We start from the raw sequence: 12,341 nt of genomic DNA, 5'->3' as shown, positions 1-12,341 counted from the left end.
ACTGGTCTGATCAGTAAATGTCCAGCTAGCTTTATCTAATACTTCACTCGGTGCAGACTAACGCCGACGTCAGTCTCATCTAGTGCACCATCGAGCTTCGACGCCTCGATGTTCGATGGTGGTGTTCCTCGTCACACCAGCCTTGTGAGACTCCCGGTAGCTTCCAGGGCAGTGTTCCTACTTACTAGCTGAAGTCGTCTCGCATGCAGCATTGCGCCAACGTGCTGCACCCGCGTATCGTTGAACACCGTCCGAGAAGTTCAAGCCCAAGTGTAACACTTGCTATAGCTGTGAATGTTTCGACCTTTGGGTGAAACTGCCAATTTTCTATGAGCTTTTACTACATAGTCGCGGCAACTGAAAAGAAGAATTTTCGTAAGCTTTTGCCCAATAGTCTTCGTAACTGACCGCAGCAAATTACATGAGCGTTTGCCACAGAGTCAATGTAAGTGTGCGGAAGAACAAATATCAGCTTTTTTTGTGCTGCTAAACAGGAGGTCACGGAATCAAATCTCAGTCGTGGCGGCGGCATTTCGATGGGGGGCGAAATGCAAAAGCAACCGTGTGCGGTGCGTGGGGTGCATGTTAAAGAACCCCGGGTGGGGGGGGGGGGGGGGGGCAAAATTATTCCGAAGTCCGTTACTACGGCGTGCCTTTTTTTCAGATCGGGATTGTGGCACGTTAAACCGCAAAAGTTTAATCATTTTTTCATTAAATTTACTGAAATGTCTGTATTTTGTGATGCCTCTCTTTAATCGGTTGGTATACGAGTACTTTGGCTAAAGTGACGCTTGCAGTTATTCTTTTATTTTCCTTGTTAGGTTTTTTATTTAGTTTTGACTCAATTACGGGGCGCTGCTGCTTATTAGTCTAAAAGACAAATTTACCGTGTGTTATTTTTATACACTGCATTCACTGTGAATACGTTTATACGAAGATATGACTTGATATTTATTACTGATATGATTTGAGATTACAACCTCCCCTGTCACCCCTCACCACATCAAACGTAATACTCTCGAAAGAAGGCCATTAGAATTTTTCAAAATCAATAAACCATAAATTATTTGCATGCACACGAAAGTGAGCGTATATAGCCTCAGCACTGCCATTTTTTTACGCCCAACGCAACGTGCCCGATAGTGAAGGAAAGTAAATGATAATATGGCCGCAGACAAGGTAACTGCCCAGCAGGCCTGCAAGCACGAAACATCCACACAATATGATAGTGCTGAGAGAAACATGTGCAGGCTGAGCGCAGAAACACTTTAAATTATACAAGGAACGGAGACAAGGAAAATAGAGTCCTGCGTGCCTTTGATGGTCCTGCTGCTGCCTCATGCCGACTGCTCGCTCATTTAAATGTCAGGCGGAGGGCAAGGCCGGTGCCATCGAGATAAGCCAGCAGATTTTATGCGTGCTTGCGAGGAAGACAAGCACTGTCGCCACGCCTACCGTGATCACCATATCACGGAAAGTGGTGCAGGCCCGTGCCCGCCACAACCGGTGTGTGCGGCCCTCGTGTTACCCTGCGTGCGATGATAAAACGCAGTGGGCTCCCGTCAGCAACGAAAGCTGAGATGCGTATTTTGTCGTAGTAAAAGCATGATCTGCTGGCGGGACACAATTATGGGGGGCGAAATCCGGCGCTGTGCTCTCGATCCCATCGGCCCTCGACAACTATGGGTATGTGCAGTCGCGCGACATCTGCAGCTTATGCTAGCAGCCCACCTGGCTGTAATCAAAAACACAGAATAGATACTTTTGGTAATGACACCGAATGTGTGCTGGTAAATGCTAACGTATGCCTTGAACGCCAGTGTACTGAATGTTCACATTTTCCTCACTCTCATTTGTTGTTTAATCGCTAATTCATCAATCAATGCATTGTTAGTAACATCTTAAAGCAAGATACAGTCGAATGCCTTTATATCGAAGCACTCTGGACTTCCTAAATTATTCGTTACAGAGGAAACTTTGTTGTAAAGATTGCGCACTGTACCGCTCCCTGTAGAGCCGCCTAAGCGCGTTCAGCAAAATGAAATTCTTCTTTACCATGTGTTCAAGAGATACTTAGTGAAGTCGCTATATTCTTCTGAAAACATTGTCAGGCGGCAATATAGGCAATAGGTGGCCTTCTTTATGGTATTGAGGTTCAGCCACGGTTCACGGCGAAACCAGGGAGCTATGCAAGGTACAGAGAGAGAGAAAAAAAGGTAAAGGAAAGACAGGGAGGTTAACCAGAGGTTATCTCCGGTTGGCTACCCTGTACCGGGGGAGGGGTAAAGGGATGCGAAAGGAGAGGGAGAGAAAAATAAGTAAAAATAAAGAATAAAAAAGCCCACTTTGTGAATTCTGCGGGTGTAATGAAACAATCGCACACCTTCTTTGTGAGTTCCCTCATTTCAACCCACAGAGAGCAGTTCTCTCAGCGACAATAGATCAACTGGACAAACGCCCAATAACAGAAAAGAACATCTTTGGAAACTGGCCTACACAAACAAGGGCGCGAGCCGCCCTGAAGGCACTGCTGCGTTACTTGAAAGACACCGGACTCAGTGACAAATTGTGACTCTGCACTGTGTTACGTAGGATGGAACGTTCACACTAAGCAACACGAGAACGCCTTCGCAGACTACGTGACAGTGCCCGCAGAAACAGTTCTGTTGTGTGTGTGATGCAAGGTACAGCTGCAGATCGTCAACAATTGCTATTGCCTCCGTTGTGGTTAAAAATTGTTGTTCGTCTAGGCTCTTCATCGCTTCTGCGTTCGTGAACCCCCGCCTGCTTCCCGCCTTGTTTGCTTCGATGGCGTCGTCGTTCGTTAACTCTGAGCAAGCAATCACGTCGTTGTCAACCGTGGCGTATTCGTCAGTCGTCAGACGCGCTGCTGTGTTGCAACAAGCGGCAAAAAGCTCAGCCATTCCTGGAGCTGTGCAGCAGGACTAATGTAATTGCTATGATCAGCACGCTACTTAAGCGTCCCGCTATAGTGCAAGCTAACCGCACCCACTAGCGGCTTTGGAGGGCAGTGGCAGCACCGCTATGGGCAGTCGTTTTAAGCAACAATTTAGCCGTTAAGGTCGCCTAAATTGATTCGTGACACAGGCAGATGTGTTCTAGTGCATTTCAATGTAGAGGAGCTCACAAAACGTATAAAAGATATGAATTCTGCAGGTACATACGGAATTCATAATTGTACTGGTCACTTAGTTGTTTAGTCGTAGTACGGGTCGTTGTTTCGTTGTTGTGGCGTTTGTTGTGAGGCCCTCTAGAGAATTTACATCTATAAAAAATCTAACATTCTCCATATTATTCACCGCTGTAATAGGAACTCGGGCTCACTATACTGCAGAAATCTTATGGTATATAGTTCGAGCCCCTGCCGTTTCCAAAAATATCGAAAACAAATAACATCGGTCCTCTGCAATGCGCACTACATTCGGACGGCTGCTGCTTGAATCGTCTGAACTCCCCGTCTGTTCACTTTAACAAAACGCGATAACATTCTGCAACACGATGACAGCAACCGATCAAATCATGTACAGAGACTAGAGTCCTGCTGATGGTTCCGAAAGGTGACGGAAATACCACGACAACGCTGAAGAAAGCTCACACGTCACTGACTCGTGGCACAATCTTAGCTAAAATATTTGAACTGGTATAGTCTTCATCTTGTTCGACTCTACAGCTGAGACGCCTTCATACCAACATCACGATGCGCTTGAACACTGCATATAGCCATGCCATGGAGGTATGTGCCTTCGTGTTCAGGTTATTTTGATAGAAAAAAGCTTGATGATAAAAGTCGTCGGAAAAGGCGACGCTGGTCTGTAGGCCACACAGAAAACAAGCTATTATTCATACAACCCCAGATAAGACAACACAAAACACCGAAGAAAAACAAGCAATAGTAATTAAATTAAATTATGGGGTTTTGAGTGCCAGAACCACGATCTGATAATGAGGCACGCCGTAGTGGGGCCTCCGGAAATTTGGACCACCTGGGGTTCTTTAACGTGCACCTAAATCTAAGTACACGGGTGTTTTCGCATTTCGCCCCCATCGAAATGCGGCCGCCGTGGCCGCGATTCGATCCCACGACCTCGTGCTCAGCAGCCCAACATCATAGCCGCTCAGCAACCTCGGCGGGGCACCTGGGGTTCTTTAACGTGCATCTAAATCTTAGTACACGGGTGTTTCTGCATTTCGAAGACATCTAAATGTGGCCGCTGTGGCCGGGATTCGATCCCGCGACCTCCTGCTTACCAGCCCAACACCATATAGCCACTAAGCGACCATTAATGTTCATGCAAATGTTCAAAATGTTGTCGCGACTTTCAGGCAATGCAATAAAAGCGTGAGGTGCACAAGAACACGCGTTCTGGCACTGAGGGAAACAAAGCATGGGACCTGGTGTGGAAGCTGGTGGCGGCCGGGCACCCTGTCGGCGTTCGCCGGCCGGAGCTTGACTGAAGTATTGGAGACGCAAGACGCCCTTACGGCTTTCGCTAGCCGCAGGCCTCGGAAGGGATTTCATGAGGCGCTTGTGCCCAGGCCTGTTTCGACCACATACCACATCTAGGCTCGCAGCTCGAGGGACCGCTGCTTCCGCACCCCGGACGCTATCTTCCATCTCCAGCTACACCTTCCACGTTCACCGGCCTCTCCCTGAATGTTCCTTGTTTCTCTTTCTTCCACTTCATCTTGGAGGGTGTTGGCTGGCTGTGCTTCACCTCAAGTTTTGTGCCGTATATAGCTGCGCGTCATCTTCTTCCTTACCCGCCGCGGTTGCTTAGTGGCTATGGTGTAGGGCTGCTCAGCACGATGTCGCGGGATCAAATGCCGGCCATAGCGGCCCCACTTCTATGGGGGCGAAATGCGAAAACGCCCATGTGCTTAAATTTAGGGGCACGTTAAAGAACCCCAGGAGGTCCAAATTATTCCGGAGTCCCCCACGACGTCGTGCCTCATAATAAGATCGTGCCTTTGGCACGTAAAACCCGATAATTTTTTTTAAATCTTCTTCCTTGACGAATGTTAGTTGGAGCACTCGCGCCGCCAATCTGTGTTGTCTTCAACATAGGTCGACACGCAGTGCACTCGCGCCCATCATCACACCGGAGCTTGCGCATAGAATGTAGGATCAGAGGGCGCCATACCAGAAAATATTTCTCTAAAAATTCTAACCCGTCCTTACAGCACCGTCTGTGCCGATTGTGTTGCCGCAGTCACAAGAACACTTATCGCACGCGCAACCACCGACGATGATCAATCATTTCTCTATAAAGCTCGTGGCATCCGCATCACATACTTGTGCCGGTTGTATTTCACGCACTGCTGGTTCCACAATATAGACATTTACGGCAGGCCGTGAGGAACTTCGTTCTTGTGAATTGATTGCGCGCTGGGTCATCGACGAAGAGCAACACGTGTAGGCAATTTTAGACGCATTTGTTTCATTGGACAGGAATTTCAGAAGCCTGCGCAGTTCCTGGAACGCAGTGCAAGTCAGGCACATTGTGAGCACTCAGATGTTCTATCAAGATTGAAACTACGCATTGAAGCCATATGGTGCTGCTCGCTGGCCTTCGGATACAAGTGATTTACAAACAACGCAATATGCATTCCAGGCAGGCTGAATTTGATGTTGTCTTTTTGTGACATTTTCCTATGGCGCATGTACTACGCAGTTCAATCTCATTTCTTCGCGCTCTGAACTGTCATGATTGTCATCCCAAAGCAAATCTACCTTGGTTTTACTAAGTGAAAAATTTGCGCAACTACCTCAAGTGGTTATTCTCGTGCGCACGAAATTTTTCCGTTGATCACAGATTGATGTATTTATAGTTTATTTTTAGACGGTGCAAATTTGCCGGTATTTTCATAATTCGTCATTAAAGCTGGCTTCTGCTTATACCTTTCTAACCAATGTACTCAGTTCTTAGTAACGAAAAAGAAACTGAACTGGTAAAACTTCTGGGAAATTTGTCCTACCATTTACAGAAAGTAAATCAAGACGTAAGAGTGACTCTCGTTGCCTTCGACGGAAACTAAACAATTTAACCAGTTCCGGTTGCAGCGTCAGTCTATCAAAATACCTACGTGATTACTGACATACCACCATGAATCAGAAGGCGACATACAGTTTCTGATATACAGAAGACGCAGCGTGATGGCAGCCTAAAAGTTAGCTTCCCCTTCTGTCAGCTGATGTTGGGAAGCGCTGTGCACTTTTTAAAGCATCATGTAAATATGAGCCAGTTCACAAAACCCGACAATACGCGATGCCAAAGGCCCCCCAAAGCGCTGAAGGACATCACGTAATGTGTGTGCTTTAGCTAGAGCTAAATTGTATTCTCCAGCACTCAAGCTCTTCTGCCCTCTTTTGCGAATCCAAGAGATATGCCTTCGGAATTTGAATGCCAGAAAGGATGAGAATTCTCGGTAAACCGTGAGTGAACCAGTAAGCACTCTTGTGCAGTAAGTTCGGCCGTGACCAACCAGCTCCCCTAGTGCTTGTGAGTACAAAGCAGGTGATGAAACAGTTGCACACCTAAACACAACCTCCACATTCCTTCACCCAAAAAAGTTCACGTAGACGAGATGCCTGCGGCAGAAAGGATGTTCCACATCCATCGCCAAAGCCGTGAGTGGGGGCGCTGGCTAACAGTCACAGAGTAAGTTCTAGTAGATAAGCATAAACACCTCAGAAAGTAGATGGGAAAGCGGCGCCGCGATAACTCAAGTGGTAAGAGCATCGCACGCGTAATACGAAGACGTGGGTTCGTATTCCACTTACGGCGAGTTGTTTTTCCGTCTACTTTCATTGTCCGTTTATTTATCATTTCTTAAATACAATTAGGTACTGCAAGTAATTTTCCCTCTGCTGTCCTTCATGTCATTGTTTGTTGGCTTCTTGTAATTTATATATATATATATATATATATGCTAGCAAAGTCAAGGAGGCAAACCAGAAGGTATCGCCGGTTTGCTATGTTGTCCTAGTGAAAGGGAAGAGGGGTGATATGCAAGAGGAAAGGAAATGCAGAAAAAGTCGAAAAGAATGAACAATATATACCTCTCTGTGTGGAGGCTGTCACACAGCCTGTAAAGGAACCACATAGCCATAAGCAATTTCAATGTCTCATTAAAATATAATACGCCACACAGTGCGTATGTGGACACGAGCTAAGGCCAAGGCTCTCCTGGACAAGGCTCGGGAACAGGCTCGGGATTGATGATGCTGCCCGGTACCCCCCCGACGGGACGGCGTTTGTAGCGGTGGGCATCGATCATGATGGGAAAATCACGAACTCTGCGACTGTTCGAACGAAGTCGGCCGAGGTGGCAGAGCAGGTGGCCATAGCCCTGACCCTGCAGAACGACAGAAGGACCACGATCTACAGCGACTCGCGGACGGCTGTCCGAGCTTTCGCCAAGGGCACCGTTTCGGAGCAGATCCTGCGCATTCTGCGGGACAAGGGCATCAAGTCCCACACGATCATCTCGTTCCCCGCACACATGGGGCAGATCGAGGGCGCCCCGCCCTACCTCAACGATTGTGCCCACAGAGCTGCGCGAGGAGTCGTTGACCGCGTAGCTACCGGGTGGCGCGGCGCTGAGGTAATGGACAATTGGGACCCTCCCTCCTCATATAACGAACTTACCAAACATTTATACAAGGGACGGAGACGATATCCTCCGCCACATAGGAAACTAAGCAGACCACAGGCGTTAACACTCAGATTACTCCAGGTCGGGGAGCACTGTTACACAGAATCCGCACTGTTGCACAGAATCTAACCCCGCACTGTTACACAGAATCTATCCAGAGATACAATCGACCAATGTTTGCGAGCTATGCTCAGACCTAGCTGACTTGGAACATATGCTATAGCGGTGCCCCGCGTTGCGCGACGGCGACGATGTCACGTCGTCTAAACGGGAGGCTGCCCTAAGCAGCTCCGATCTTGAAGCACAGCTATGGGCGGTCCATCGGGCCCGCGACGCAGCAGAGAGGCTCAGCCTTTCTGTACCGACGTGGGAGCGGCCCGCTACGTGCTGACGCGCGTTCTGAGGGACCGTAATAAAGTTTTATGATACCATCATACACAGTGCACAGTCATCATTCGTCTCACAATACCGAGTCTCTTCAAAAACGCAGCAGCGCCTTTATAGTGGCTCCCGCTATGTCCCTGTACGCCAATGTTCAAGAATTTTATTTTCTGTGAGTGGGCATTTTTTCAGGTGGTGCTTGCATGTTTGATAGCACGGCTCATTGCTGACTGAAGCAAGGGCACTCGCAAAGAAAGTGCGCGATCGTTTTAATGCAGCCGCAAGATTAAAGACAAGTATTAATAGAAACCTATGGGGTCCCGCTTTCACTACACACAAGCCGGGTAACTGTAAATTGCTCCACTTTATGAATCCTTCCTATCGCTTTAGTTTGTCGCCTTCGGGTGAAACTGCCAATTTTTGTTGGTCGCAAGCATGTGAAGAAGCAGGCAAATAAGCCACCAAAAGCATACCTGAAAGTAATTGTTCTGTTTATTTAAATTCTAGAATTGATGGCAAAAATGGAACTGAAGGAGACGAAAAAATAAGTGGACGCGTGTGGGAGAGGAACCCACATTTCTCGCGTTACGCATGCGGTGCCTTATCAATTAAGCTACGGCGTTACGGCTCCTATCCACTTTTTTCGACATTTGTACTTGTGTGCAAGATTATTTCTCGGAGTGTTTCGCGGCGCCGCTTACAACCAAGGCGGCGGACCTGAAACAGCCTTTAACCAGCAGGCGTCACGAAGTACGTCAGCTTAGTAACAGGCAACTGCATGGCCTCATGCGATTGCCTCACAGACTCCCGTACTCGCAAAACACGTTTTTCACGTGTAACAGAAAACGGCGCGCCAGGCACCCAGAACTGACACTCTCCAATAATTGTAACATTTTTTGTGACAGTTCTAGACATTGCGGCAAAAGTGCCCTTGATTCTCTCAAAGGAATAAAAATATGTGTCTGTTAAACGACTTCATGTCCATCAGCTTGAAAACACGTAGTTGAGCCTATCCTGAAAAGAATGGCGATTGAAGTCTCGCCGCTGAGATCTCCACGTCACAACCACAGCATAATATCTGCAGTAGCTGCAACAACTGCAGTCCGTTACGCAGCTGCAGTCACCCAACCCACAAATTGCCAATGTATGCACGAGGCGCATGAATACAGCCCCAGCTCTTCCGCCAGTACCAAATGCGCCATTGAGAAATAACTGGCTCATTGTTTTGGGAGCCGGTGCTCTGACAATGACATGGTTTCAAGCATTCATGCCTATGATATTCAAGCAAGCAACCACTTAGGGCTTACGTCTACTTTAACGCATGCATTATTTAGGTTTATGGTTGCCTTGCAAACGTCTTGCGGTTCTTGGTAATATATATATATATATATATATATATTGTGACGTCTCGGTTGGAACGACGTTTATTAGGCCCGGGAGCCCGTCAGCGAACCAGCGCAGCACACAGGCGATGATGATGAACACATATACAGGCGAAGAGGAGGATAGGTAAAAGTGCGAGGATGATGATGATAACATACAGATGAGGAAGATGTGCGTAATAAACGCCCACACTAATTTCCCCCCGACGTGAAAGCGGCCATCCTGACCGGCCATCAAGGTGTCGAGGCACGCCGCGTGAAGGGCTTCATGCGGGAGACGTGGACAACCTCGGTATTGCGGCAACGGTGGTCTGTGGGGGCGTCAAGAGGAGTGACGCGATAGTTGACAGGCGAATTCTGTCCAAGGACTATGTACGGCCCGATGAACCGTGGCTGGAATTTTTCGCATAAACCAGGGGTGCGAACAGGAGTCAGGAGCAGGACCTCGTCACCAGGTCGAAAAGATACAACGCGATGGCATTCGTCGTAAATATTTTTCCGGTCTTGTTGTCTGGCCTCTGTGTTCAGGCGAGCAAGCTGGCAACAGTGGTCGAGTCGGGAAATGTACTCTTCGCACGATGATAGAGATGTATTAGCCTTGGAGTTGAAGAATGAAACGTCCAGAAAGAAAGTAGGGGAGCGTCCATAAACGAGGTAAAATGGCGAGTAGCCAGTTGTGCGCTTCACGGCCGTGTTATAGGCGAAAGTGACGAATGGTAAAAGAACATCCCAGTTTTTGTGGTCTGGTTGAATATAAGCGGCGATCATGTCGGCAAGGGTGCGACGAAACCGCTCGGTCAGGCCGTTAGTCTGGGGGTGATAGCTAGAAGCTGTCTTGTGGGCTGTGCCGGAGGCTTGAAGAACTTCGTTTAGCAGTTGGGAAAGGAACGCTTCTCCACGGTCACTGAGCAGTACACGAGGAGCACCATGGCGTAGAATAATGGCTTCAAGAACGAAGTGAGCAACTTCCGAAGCAGAGCCAGTAAGCACAGAAGCTGTCTCAGCGTAGCGCGTCAGATGGTCGACGGCAGTCACTATCCATCGATTGCCAGCAGTAGTGACCGGAAGGGGCCCGTAAAGGTCGATCCCAACAACCTCGAACGGGGCTGCAGGGCACGGAAGCGGCTGTAATTGGCCGACAGGAGCAGATGTTGGGAGCTTGCGACGCTGGCAGGGAGAGCAGGAACCGACGTATCTGGCGACGCTAGCAGAAAGGCCAGGCCAATAGAAACGACTTCGAATGCGGTCATAGGTTTTATGGAACCCAAGGTGGCCAGCTGTCAAATCATCGTGAAAGGCGTTGAGGATACGAAGTCGGAGAGAGCGTGGTAGAACTGGCACCCAGCGTTGCCCGTCAGGATGGTAAATACGGCGATACAGCACGCCATCGTCCAGCTTAAAGTGCGCGAGCTGGCGACGGAGGCGCGCGTTAGGTGGACGAGAAGCCCCAGAGAGGTGATCAATGAAGCGTTCACAGTACGGGTCAGCCAGCTGACGAGAGGCGAGTGGCTGATCATCGTCGAAAGGCAGTTCGTACATAGAGGCCAGGGAGGAAACCGTAGCAGTGTCGGTCGAACTGGTGACGTGCGAAGCGATTGCAGAGGCGTCGAGCGGGGCCGTAGGAAGCGGGCAGCGAGAAAGAGCGTCGGCGTCTTGGTGTTTCTTCCCGGACTTGTATATGATTTCGAAATCATACTCTTGGAGGCGTAAAATCCAGCGACCCAGGCGTCCAGACAAGTTCTTGAGCGTGGAAAGCCAGCATAAAGCGTGGTGGTCCGTAACGATGGTGAAATGGCGGCCGTGGAGATAAGGGCGAAACTTCTGTATCGACCAAACAATAGCCAGGCACATTCGATGATCTCAGTGATCGTATAGTTCTTTTCGGAAGCGCTGAGTACACGGCTGGCGTATGCAATGACTCTCTCTCGCGAAGAGTTGTCGCGTTGCAGAAGAACAGCACCTATACCGCGGCCGCTAGCGTCTGTGTGTAGGAGAGTCGGTGCGGCCTCATCAAAATGGCAAAGCACAGGTGCAGAGGTGAGGGCGTCCTTCAAGCGTGCAAATGCCAATTCGCATTCCTGGGACCACAGAAAGGGTACACCGGAAGCTAGTAGCTTGTGTAATTGAGCTGCGATGGAGGCAAAGTTCTGGATAAAGCGACGGAAATAAGAGGCGAGGCCAAGGAAACTGCGCAAGTCCTTGGGTCTGTCAGGACGAGGAAAGCGAAGAACTGCAGCAGTCTTATCAGGGTCCGGCTGAATGCCATCCCTGCTCACGACATGACCCAGGATCTTAATGGCTTTGCTGGCGAAACGGCATTTCTTGGTGTTCAGCTGAAGACCAGCGCGGGCGAGGCACGTCAAAACTTCATCCAAGCGTTGTAGGTGCTGATTAAATGTGGATGAAAAAATGACAATGTCGTCCAGATAACACAGGCAGGTCTTCCACTTCAGGCCACGCAACACGGTGTCAATCATGCGCTCAAAAGTCGCAGGCGCGTTGCAGAGCCCGAAAGGCATTACGTTGAACTCGTACAGTCCATCGGGGGTTGCGAACGCCGTTTTTTCTTTATCGTCTTCGTGCATGGGGATTTGCCAATAGCCGGAACGCAGATCCAGGCTGGAAAAGTATTCCGCACCTTGGAGGGAATCAAGGGCGTCATCAATGCGTGGCATAGGGTAGACGTCTTTTCGAGTTATCTTGTTGAGCGCCCGGTAATCGACGCAAAAGCGCACGGAGCCATCTTTTTTGCGGACCAAGACAACAGGAGACGACCAAGAACTAGCCGAGGGGCGAATTACCTTGCGTTCCAGCATGTCTGCGACGTTGTCTTCGATGATTTTCCGCTCGGCTAGAGACACACGGTATGGGCGGCGCCGTACGATAGATGTTTTGTCTGTC

General features: G+C 49.0%; 1 protein-coding gene across 1 annotated transcript in view; it reads left to right on the top strand.

The window, feature by feature from the left end:
- Positions 1-12,341, top strand: part of LOC119445478 (monocarboxylate transporter 3-like) — a 117,265-nt gene that overhangs the window by 22,250 nt on the left and 82,674 nt on the right. The window lies entirely within an intron of this gene.

This window comes from Dermacentor silvarum, chromosome 3 (genome assembly GCF_013339745.2).
Source record: "Dermacentor silvarum isolate Dsil-2018 chromosome 3, BIME_Dsil_1.4, whole genome shotgun sequence".
Lineage (NCBI taxonomy): Eukaryota > Metazoa > Arthropoda > Arachnida > Ixodida > Ixodidae > Dermacentor > Dermacentor silvarum.
Note: the sequence above shows the minus strand (reverse complement) of the source record. Positions and strands in the feature narration are given on the sequence as shown.